The sequence below is a fragment of the Hippocampus guttulatus genome, chromosome 18 (genome assembly GCF_054856545.1).
Source record: "Hippocampus guttulatus isolate MCC_2025c chromosome 18, RoL_Hgut_1.0, whole genome shotgun sequence".
Lineage (NCBI taxonomy): Eukaryota > Metazoa > Chordata > Actinopteri > Syngnathiformes > Syngnathidae > Hippocampus > Hippocampus guttulatus.
The window spans coordinates 12,210,114-12,221,646 of NC_141278.1; the positions used below are offsets into that span (position 1 = coordinate 12,210,114).

At 46.0% G+C, this 11,533-nt stretch overlaps 1 pseudogene across 1 annotated transcript; it reads left to right on the plus strand.

The window, feature by feature from the left end:
• Positions 1-339: 339 nt before the first annotated feature.
• On the plus strand, positions 340-11,135 carry LOC147191263 (serine/threonine-protein kinase pim-3-like; annotated as a pseudogene). The gene is made up of 6 exons (XR_015103831.1): positions 340-391; positions 6,010-6,118; positions 6,201-6,252; positions 6,338-6,701; positions 9,367-9,542; positions 9,709-11,135. The product of XR_015103831.1 is annotated as a serine/threonine-protein kinase pim-3-like (transcript).
• Positions 11,136-11,533: the final 398 nt, after the last annotated feature.

Below are 11,533 nucleotides of genomic sequence, written 5' to 3' on the forward strand. Positions count from 1 at the left end.
AATAAAACCGTCTGCGTTCGACATGGTTTCCGGGTACTTGGAGCTTTAGTGGTTCGGTTCTTTGTGTTACAACCGCCAGGAGGCGCCCATCGAGATCATGAACGCGCTTCTTCTCGGCCAACTCTTAGATAAAACAGCCTAACTCTGATGCGAGGTCGGTGTCGATAAAACAATCATCAGCCCCTGAGTCTATCAGAGCCCTGATCCGCCGCGCCCGGGACGCCCCATAGATCTCCCCTTTGAGTTCCAGTCTCTTGGGGTGCCCCGGCCGGGAGTCGGCTCGCCGAGGCTCGGGAGGCTCTGCGCGGGGTCGTGACTCACAGTACTCGGTGAAGGTAGATGGCTGAGGTTCCGGAGGACCGGGAGCGGCGTGAGGTCCTTGTGGGCCGCTGTCAGACCAAGCCCGATCGTTGAACCGGCGCCGTCTCTCCTCCGATCTGGAACTTCCGCCACCCAGCTGCATCGGCTCCTCCCTGGTGACAGCATTCCAGGATCGGGGTGGTCTCCGGACCCAGCTGCCCGAGGCGTCTCGCGGGATCCCCCACGGTACGTCGCATGCCGGAACGAGAATCAACCACCTCCACGCTCCAGGCTTCTCTCTCTCATGCGGTTGTCCAACTGTAGGGAGAGATCTATTAACTCCTCTAGGTCGGAACTGTTGTCGCGGGTCGCTAGTTCATCCTTGAGCTGGGTGTTCAATCCGCGACGAAACAATCCACACAGCGCCCTGTCCTCGTAGCCACTTTGGGCGGCCAAAATCCGGAACTCAATCGAGTAGTCCGCTACGGATCGCCTCCCCTGGTGGAGTTCGAGTAGCCGACCCTCAGCCTCTCTGCCCCGGATGGGATGGTGGAACACCCGGCGAAACGCTGCCACGAAGCCGGGGAAAGAAGATCGGAGGTTCGGCTTTGCGTCGCTCATCGCCATAGCCCATGACGCCGCCTGACCTGTCAATAAGCTCATTACATATGCAACCTTCGCGTCATCAGTAGCATAGACGGAAGGTTGCTGGTCGAAGATGAGCGAGCACTGGTGGAGAAAGTGCCCACACCGACCGTGCTCACCCCCGTAACGTGGGGGGTGTGGAAGCGACGGTACCCTACTTATTGTGGGGAAGGAGACGGGTGCCTCAGTGGTGGTATGATGAACCACCGGGGGAGGTGCTCTCCGTTCCTGTAATCGTACAATACGGGGTTCGAAATGATCGAACCTATGAGCCAGCGTGGAAACCGCGCCGCGGAGTTCCGTAATGGCTTGGCCCTGCTGACTCATCTGTTGCTCTTGACGGGACAGAGCAGACAAAATCTTTTCCATGTCTGCGGGATCCATGGTGGCCGGAGTATTCTGTCACGTTGGGCCCGAAGCGACAGAATAATCGCTTCGTGCGCAACTACTAGAGATAAGTGGATCCCCGAAATAGCAGACACAGAAAAGTATTTTGTCACAAAAAATGAGATTTAATATAACACAAAATCACCGTCTAAACGGACAACAGAAAACGCTGGTCAAAAAGAGGACCAGGAAATAATAACGAGGAAACAGAAAACGCTTGCGAAACAAAAACGGCAAGGAGAAAGTTCTTAGGCAAAATATTAAGTCAAACACGAGAGGAATATCAAAGCACGCAATAATAGTCAATAGTCATCAAATCTGTGTTTTAACCGAGAAGGAATAGGCGATAGCAAATGGCACGCCGTGGAATACTCCGGCAGTGAGTTGACTGTCGGAGTGCCTAGATATAGCAGGTGCAATCGTCAACAAATGGGTGGCAGGTGTGCAGGCGGCAAGCAAGAACGCCTGCCCCCTGCTGTCAAATACGGAACGTGACACCAAGAACGACTGAATTTCCACATTTTGCTTTCTCACATTGTCTGCACTCCACTGGATGTGTCTCGAGTTGATCTTAAATGTCACTTGACATGTCACAAATGCACTCTGCCACAGTGTTGGCACAAAGGCTGATGTTGTTTCACTGACATTTCTTTTCTGGACGGACAATACTTGCGGCCTGCAACGGGCACTTTTTGACAAATTCACCTTCTGTGAATGGCTTTCCTGCTTTCGCAATCACCTCACTCACCGCAAAGCTCGCTTTGACTGCTGCGTTATTCTCTTTGGTTCCTTTCTTTAAAAAAGTTTTGTTGCTTCAGTAGCCATGTTTTAAGACTGGCAACTGGATTGGCTCTCTCATCTCCCTGGTATTTTGCATGTCTAGTTGTGTCACCACGTTTCAAATGGTCATTCTTATGCACCGCAACTTTCTCTGTGCAAATAAGTGTCGTCAGGGTGCCCTTGTGCTCCACAAAGAAAGATTGAATTTCCCACTTTTCCTGAAATTGTCTGTGCTCATCACCGACCTTTCTCTTCACTGCAAAAAGACATGTTTGGGCTGTGTCATGTAACAGTATATCTTTCCACTCGGTGTCACGGTCATGTTGAAGTTTTAGTTTTCAAGTTTAGTTGACTACAAAGAACATAATTTCCGCTGGTACCAGATCGGCTCAGCTTTCTTAATTAATTGAAGCAGAATCTAAACAATTTTTGAATTGTATTCTGGTTTCCGAAAACGAGAACGCAGCTCAAACTCTTGCTCTTTATTTGGAATTTTCGTTTAAAATCCCCTGGTTCTTCTTTTTGTTTGTCTCTCTTTTTACTGTGTACCGGTATGTATTAATAACTTGTTCGTTTAGTTCTCTGTGATTTGTGATTTGACTTGTTCAATAATGATTGTTGTTTCATTAAAAAAAAAGCGATCGGCTCAGGATCCTGCGCCTGCATATGACGTCAAGCACAGAATAGTTAGTGATTGGTTGAAGGTCGTTTAATATAAAATTAAATTCATGGAAAATGGAATTAATTTTAAAAATTAATTTGTAATGTTTAATTTTTAAATTAATTTTTAAACCATCAAATTTGCATCATGTGGCCTGCGAGTGTAAGTCCCCTGTATTAAATGAAGAACCATTTCTCATCTTTTTGGAAAGGCGGGTTGGAAATATCACTTGTTATTTCAGTATGATTGAATGACTACATGTCACGTAGCAAGGTGGTGGTGGACCCCAAAGAGCAGGCAGGAGGGAGGAGCAGGCTGTATTTGAAGAATTGTATTTAAAACAAAGAAAACTAAATCCAAAACAAACAAAGTCCAAAGTATCAAACACAACCCATGACTAAAGCTAAAACATAACCATGAACTAAACATGACAGAAACTAAGAGCAAACAGCAACACACATGACAGTAGCAATAAGCAAACAATGACCCGACACCGAGAGTTCGGGCAGGAGTCCTTTTATACAACTAATTACCAAATGACCAACAGGTGTGCAGCTGCCGGGGGAGCCCTACAGTGCCACCTGTTGGTCCCTAAACCGAATCATGACACTACATTGATATAACAACTTTAGCCCCTCTGACAGTTTAAGGGTATACAGTATTCGTTTCAATGGCAGCAATGTTAAATGGTGGATGCAGAAAGGGAGCCAGTCCACTTCTCGGAGCGAAGTTGTAGTCTTGGAAGTAGGAAAAATGGACAAACATAAGTATGGAACAGCTTTGACAAGATCTGTAATAACTGAAGCAGAGCATTGCATAAACAGTACGGGTGTTTTAATTTGTTGAAATTTATTTCATAGATAAATTGAAAACGTAAGTGTTTTGAAGTTTTTATACTTTTAGATGGTTTTCGAATTTGTGTAAATTTCTGATTATGTTTGATGAGAAACGTTAAAGTGAGAAGACCATGAAAGGGTTAATCAAGTTTTAAGTTGACTTTTCACTCTACGGTTGCTGCTGTGCCCCCCCCCCCCCCCCCAATTAGGAAAACAATTTGAAATCAAAGCCGGAGGAGCGCGGTCAAGTGTTCGCGTGATAGATTTTGGCGCGCGCATTGTACTTCCCCTTCTGCACACGGACAACCGACACCAGTTGGCTTTTTGGTATGGAGAGACGACCAACAAGATTCGCCCTTGACCGGGAGCACCACCAACAATGTGCTGAACCTTCTGACAATGCTCAGGTAAGTCATCGTTTGTCGTCGGAACAATCTGCGAACTGAGCACCGACGGACTTGTAACTCGAGGCAGGCTAGGTGTCCGTTAGCGATGGGCCGGAAACCGATTTCAATTTAAATCTGCTTTATGTCGACAAATGAAATCGGATGACCTGGACCGTGTGGATGTGGTTAATGAAGGCAGTGATGGAAGTTTTTCATCAACAAAGGTTTTTTTTCTACACGAAGAAACGATGGCGAACAAAAAAGAGAACGCAGCCATTTAGCAACATTGCGCGTTTGGCCTGCGCTCAGGCGGTTACGGCAAGGCCGCATCGCATCGTATTTATGTGGTTTATATTTCGGCAAAAATAAGACAGAAATTGTAAGTTTACCGACCGCATTAAAATGAGTAGACAAATGAACCAGCGCTATTGCTCAGTCTATTATACTAAACTAGGCTGGTTTAGTCTAGCCAGAAACCATTTTTCTCCAGAAAAATGTTTTATTTTCTTTTATTAGATAACGAATGAATGAGGCGGTTGCAGGCCAACGCCAGTTGTCTTAATGTGTTTTTAATATCAAATACTACTGTGTACCAATTTAGTCATTACTATAATATTTTTACTATGTTTACAATTTCTTGCAGCCAGGCATGAGTTGGAAAGAAGCCATTTTTGACTTTTTAAAGTAATTTCTCTGCATTTGTAAATACATTAAATATGTTGGAAGTCGTGTTAATTTTTTACATGGTGTCAGTTTTTAGCCCAATTTCAATCACGCTTATATTTTTCAATCATATGTAGTCAGCCTCATTCCGTTTTATTTTGTCAAGTTTGAGTTGACTATGAGTCGAGCATTTTAGTCTTTTTTTTTATCCAACAGAACAATTTTATTCATCTACTTTTAGTAGAACAAAAACTCAATATTTTAGTCTCGTTTCAGTCAGGACAATCATTTTACCTTTAACATTTTTTGTCCGTTAATAATATTGAACATTTCCATATTCATAGGCATATTTCATGAAAGAAAAGTGAATTTATTTAATTTTCATTTTAGTTAGAGAGGCAACGTCGCAAACACTGGACTCTGTTATCACTGGTATGTAAATTAATATGTTTTTAAAGTCATCCCCTTCCATTTATTCCTTTCTCTCTCTGTCTTTCTGTCCGCTACAGTGTGCATGTCTTTACGTATCAGCATATTTTCTTTTACTTTCATTTCAGTGTAAAAATATGTTTTCTATATCTGGCCTATATATAATAGATAGCGTTAAACTAGCAACAATTATCAGTTACACACCAATTGGTCCCAGTTTTGCCGCCCAGCCTCTGGCACCTTTAACCAGAACCCTTTTTTCGATGGTAACGGCACACAAAAGCGCACACATACGCGGTGTATGTCAAGTTATTTGGGGGGATGTTGCAGCAGCTTGACAAGACGGCTGCCTGTCACCATCCTCACATGTGTTCCGCTCTGATACACATCTGTCTTGTGGATGAAAAGTACCGAACAATAATCAAAGACAGATGTCTTCATCAGAAAGGGAGTTAGTGATATAATGCGATTGATACCGTTTTAATACCGTTAAACCACAACTGATTACAGCTGCTTCTTCGGGGGCAGGGTTCGATTCCGGGTCCAGTCTTCCAATCTGGCGTTTGCCTATTTTTACTCACCCCATTCTTGCGTGGGTTTTCTCCGGGTATTCTGGTTTCCTCCCACATTCCGAAAACATGCATGGCAGGCTAATTCAACACTCTAAATTGTCCCGAAATGGGTGTGAGTGTGAGCGCAAACGGTTGTTCGTCTATATGAGTGCCCTGCAGTTGGCTGGCAACCGGTTCGGGGTGTCCCCCGCCTACTGCCCAAAGACGGCTTGGATTGGGACCGGTTGCCTGCCAATCGCAGGGCACACACAGCCGAACAACCATCCGCGCTTACACTCACACACTCGGGCAGCTAATGTTCACCACACCTTGTTCCCCCCCCCCCCCCCCCCCCCCCCCCCCCGAAACAGTCAAAGTGGAGAAGGAGCTGTTCGAAAAGGTGTACCAGGTGGGCTCCGTGCTGGGGAGCGGAGGATTCGGCACCGTGTACGCCGGCAGCAGGCTCTCTGATGGGGCACCGGTGAGTCGCGGGGGCAGTGGAGGAATTGGGAATTTCCCTTTTGTGCGACTTATTTCAAAATGTTTTCTTTGTGGGTTTTTGGGTGGCTGTAAAACACGTCGCGAAGGAAAGGGTGACCAAGTGGGGCTCAATTGTAAGTGTTGGTTTTGATGCAATGGAGGGTTGGGCTGCGTGTCATCCCCGCACTCATCATGGATTCCTTCTCTTTCGGGTCTCAGAATGGAAGTGTGGTCCCGCTCAAGATCCTCCTGCTGAAGAAGGTCAGCTCGTCCTTTGGCGGAGTTATCAAATTGCTGGACTATTACGAGCGCGCCGACGGCTGGCTCCTGGTTATGGAGAGACCGGAGCTCGTCAAGGACCTGTTCGATTTCATAACCGAGAAGGGCGCCCTGGACGAGGACGCGGCGCGGGGCTTCTTCCGCCAAGTCCTGGAGGCGGTGCGGCACTGCTGCAGTTGCGGGGTGCTACACCGGGACATCAAGGACGAGAACCTGCTCGTGGATCTCCGCACCGGGGAGCTCAAGCTTATCGACTTCGGTTCTGGGGCGATTCTCAAGGACACTGTATACACCGACTTCGACGGTAAGATGCTGCGTTGTTTTGGTGATTTCTGGCCCGGGCTTGCTTAGCGTTCATTGCCCTTGTTGCACTCGTCGGTGCTATTTTCAGTCGCGGAGGCGTTCACCAGCCGGTGACGCAGTGGTGTTTTTTTTTCTTTTGGGGTGTTGGAGGGTTCCTCTTTTCATTAAATGCTGTAAATTTAATATACCGTATTTTCCGCACTACATGGCGCACCAAAAAGTCTTCATTTTCCTTCAAAGCTCGCCGAGCGCCTTAAAATCCGGTGTGTCTTTTGTATATTCATTACGGTAATACGTCGACTCCAAGATGGCTCCTTCCTGGAGACAATGTTATAACTTGCTGTTGGTTCAGTGAACTGTGTCGCTGCTTTGTTAAATAAGTTTGTGTTGCAGCTCCGAAAAAAGGAGAGCTGTGGTGTTAGTTTTTGAAAACAGTCTCAACAAATACAGGTACGTCTTTGTCTGTCTCCATGCCTTCTTCCGTGAGACTCAAGAGATGTTCAAGACCGCCTCTGAAAAAAATTAAACTAACGATTACTTCAATGAAATTACAAAAATGGAAAATAATACATCAAAACTGAAAAGCAAGCGAGGATATCACAAAATAAATTCTATTGCCCCCCCTACATAATTTATATTGTGATTTCATCATTTGTGAATACACAACAAATGAATAAATAACTACGATTGGCATCTTGTTGTGTTATTTTGACTTCAAGATGGCGCCGCGAGAGTGGATGCCTTTCCAGCAGCTCCCATTTTGTTCTTCTACTTCTTCCTCATAACCTTGCTGCTGTGAAGTGGGAATTTCTCCATTGTGAGACGGTTTTCTTATCTTATCTGATCGTAATGTTGGAGCGACGATAAAGGAAATGCCAATGCGTTATTCGGAGGCGGTCATGAACGCCTCTCGAGTTGACCGGAAGAAAAGAAGGGAAGGAGACGGACATAGACAAAAATGAGAGCTGTGGTTGTGGTTTTATTTTTTTAAACGCAGACTTTATTAATGGTTTTCACAGTCTGAGCAAGTACAGGTACTGTAAGTCTTTGTCTGTCGACGTGCTTTCTTCCCTTCCACTCGAGAGGCGTTCAGGGCCGCCTTCGAAAAACGTAAATTAATTCTTACTTCAATGAAACCACGAAGAAAATCAAGCGAGGAAATCACAAAATAAATTCTGCAGGGGGATATAGAATTTATTTTGTGATTTCCTCACTTGATTTTCTGTTTTGATGCATTATTTTCAATTTTCATAGTTTCATATAATTACAGCAAGAGTTAATTGACATTTTTCAGACGCGGTCTTGAACGCCTCTCGAGTTGAATGGAAGGAGCGTAGCACCGTCTAGTGGAGGCATTGTAGATTGCGCCTTTTAACACGAAGCGTCTAATGTATGAAAAAAGAATTACAAAATAGCCATTCATTGAAGGTGCGCCTCATAGTCCAGTGCGTCTTTTCGTGCCGAAATTACAGTTTGTATTTGGTCTTGATTGACGCGTGAATCACATGAGAATCGAACGGCATTCTTTTTTTTTTTTTTTTGCTGGGGGGGACACTTTCCTCGTCATTGTTTCCATTTCAAATTGAGTCGTTGGCGCTTGTGACCAATCCATGCCGCGTGATTCACGTGGATCCATACTGCACCGGAATCGAACAGTGTGAGTCACAGTCGGGTAGTCCAGTGCCACGTAACGCGTTTGTTGTGAAACCCGAGCCGTGGCGTCACATGATGGGATCACGTTTCCTGCTGTGTTGTCGTGATGGCGATATGAAGCCCCGTGAATGTATTGAGTCTTTTGGGCCAATTGCTTCGCCAAACGGCTGATCAGTCGAGGCCTCATTTAATAGCTCATTTAGTAGTGCTGACATCTGCTGATCATTTGATGTAACGCAGATGTTATGTGGTTAACAGGCAACAAACCAGTAAATCTGTGCACAAAATAATGGAAGTTTGTCCATTAAATATTGTCCGTATATTTGTCAGTTGTATGTTCAGTTACTTGACGTGCTTGTGTAACTGGGACACACATTGGATAGAGGGAATGGTGTATTTTATTGATTTTTGTTCAGGAATAAAATCATTTTGACTGTGTTGGGGCTCAGTCGATTCCTTTTTTTGGATATGATTTCCCCTGCCTTTGAGAAAACCCTCTCGCAGTGTTGGGAGATATCTGTTCGAAATGCTCCCAAACTAGTGAAGTCCTTCGCTTTTTGGGTGGCTCCGCCTCCATTCTCAAGCAGTCAAAGTAGCGCAGCAATGATCCAAGACTCACGTCAGACGGTCACTCTTCCTGGGTTTTCCGCGCCTACTTATGGAGCGCGAATCACGATGTGAGTCAGTCACGTGATCGCTGAAAACGGGGCCTCGTTTGCCTTCGGTCACGTGATATGAGGAAAAAACGAGACGGGCCTCGATGTGGGCTCCATTTAACCACGCCCCCTTTGTGCGGATCATGACTCGCGACTCCAGTTCCATTTGTAACATCACTACTCTGTTGTGGTGGGGGAGGAGGAGGGGGGTGGGGTCGCCAGTTTGTTGTGGTTGTACAGGGAGCTTCTTTATTTGTTGTGCATGACCCACAAACACCAAACATGTTTTGTTTTGTTTTGTTTTTTGTGTGTGTACCCTCCATACTCACTGCTCCCCCCCCCTTTTGGTGTTTTTAGGCACTCGTGTGTACAGTCCGCCAGAGTGCATCCGCTTCCACAGATATCACGGACGCTCGGCCACGGTGTGGTCGCTCGGCGTGCTGCTTTACGACATGGTGTGCGGAGATATCCCCTTCAAGCGGGACGAGCAGATCCTTCGGGGAGAGTGTACTTCAGGAGGAGGCTGTCGGCTGGTGAGTGGGTGACGGGCTGAAAGGGCGCACGCAAAGATTGACTTTGTCGCCGCCGAGCTGCACTAATGGGATCTGGAATGAACCGGTGTGAAAGGACTGAAACGAAGTGAAACTGTGGCCCATCCCTTTGCAGTTGTCACCCTAATGCCATCTCTTGATTCAACAGAGTGCCAGCAGCTGATTAAATGGTGCCTGGCCTTGCAGCCCTCCGACCGGCCCACACTGGAGCAGATCTGCGACCACCCCTGGATGAGGGTGTAGGCCGAGGTGCCTGAGTCCAATCCCGAGGAGCCGGCCGCCGGTGACATCCGCCTCTGCGGACCATCGCCACGGATTCGTCGTCGAGCACAACCTCCAGCAAGGAGAGCCTCTGAGGAGCGGTCTGAAAGACTCGCTGGGGGCAATGAGGAGGGGGCAAGGCCAGGCCGCAAGGAGTTAATGGACTCTCGTACGGTCGCCTGTGGCCGAGCTTGGCTGATCAATGGCCAACAACTGCTCCTTTTTTTCCATTCAGTTAGCATAATACAAGCTGTTTCCGAAAGGGGAACATGTTGCTGTTTGGGTGCAACTGTTTGTTGTTACTTCTCTTAAAGACCAAGTGTGAAGTAAATTTGGCCAACCATGTTCTGGAGTAATATCAATGGCTGTAAAATTATAAGCATATTTCTGTTATTTTTTTTAACGCAACCCTTCCAGATTCTTTGTTTAACCCTTAGCAACGCCCTTGACAACGAAAATGCTTTTCTTGGGCAATCTTCGGAAATGTATTGTGATATATTGTTCGCAATCGACAGAAAAGTTGTACCAGTGGCCGAAGGATAGCAGGGCACTTAAATGGACATCTTTCATTCGCACGAAGCGAATGAATTTCACGCCATCATCGACGAGTGTTCTCTGCCATCGCCACTTCAAAGATGACTGCTTTCTCAACCGGTCTGCTTATGATTGTCACGTTACGCACAAAGCGGGAAAGGAACCGCTTCGTATGTAACAGAAAAACGAGAATAAGTGGATCCCCGAAATAGCAGACACTGACAAGGACTTTGTCACAAAATAATATTTATTATAAACAAAAACTGTCTCGCTGAAAACAGAAAACGCTGGTAAATAACGAGAACCAGGAAATGATATAAACGCGACAACGAAAAGCGCTTGCAAAAAACGGCAAGGAAAATGATGAGGCAAATACTGGAATACGCAGGCACTTTGAATATTAACAAGGAGACGTCAAAAAATGTAACAATCAGCAATAGTATACGAGTAGCGCTTTCAAATACATGGGCAACAGCAGTGGCACGGCATGGAATACTCCGGAAAGGAGTCGACTGCCGGAGCGCCGAGATATAGCAGGTGTAATCACAGACAAATAGGCAGCAGGTGTGCAGACAGCAGAAATGAACGCCTGCCACCTGCTGCCAAATAGGGAACATGACAATGATCAAGGATTTGCAAAAACGTAAGCGTGATTTTTGGACAGAATAATGATGATTTTGTCAAAGCATAGCTGCCAACAGACCAGACCGGACAAGTCAACCGTTATTGCCGAGCACCAGACTAGATTCCTCAGGAAATAAACAAATTACATTCCCTGTATTCAGTTGTCCTCATTTGTTTATTTTTATGACAGTATTTTGTTATGATAGACACCATGTCCACATTAACCACTCTAAAACCAGTCCACATCACAGTTCTGGAACATTTCTCTGTGAAAGACGAAGCCCTTTGAATACAGCTGACTCTTCTGGTGGTGGAAAATGTGCCCTGATACAAGACGTATCCGCCAACACGGTTGTCCTGACCAAGAAATTTCCAGCACCAGCGCATCCTGTGGCCCATCAAATGCCTTGCCTTTGTACGCACAGCATTGAGTCCAGGATGGTCGGTGATGCAGTCAAGCACCTGATTGAAGTGTTCCTCTCCTTGTCGACGTACAGTCACTCCTTCTTGAATTTCATGGCAGCAAACACATTCAACTGCTGTAGGCATTTGCT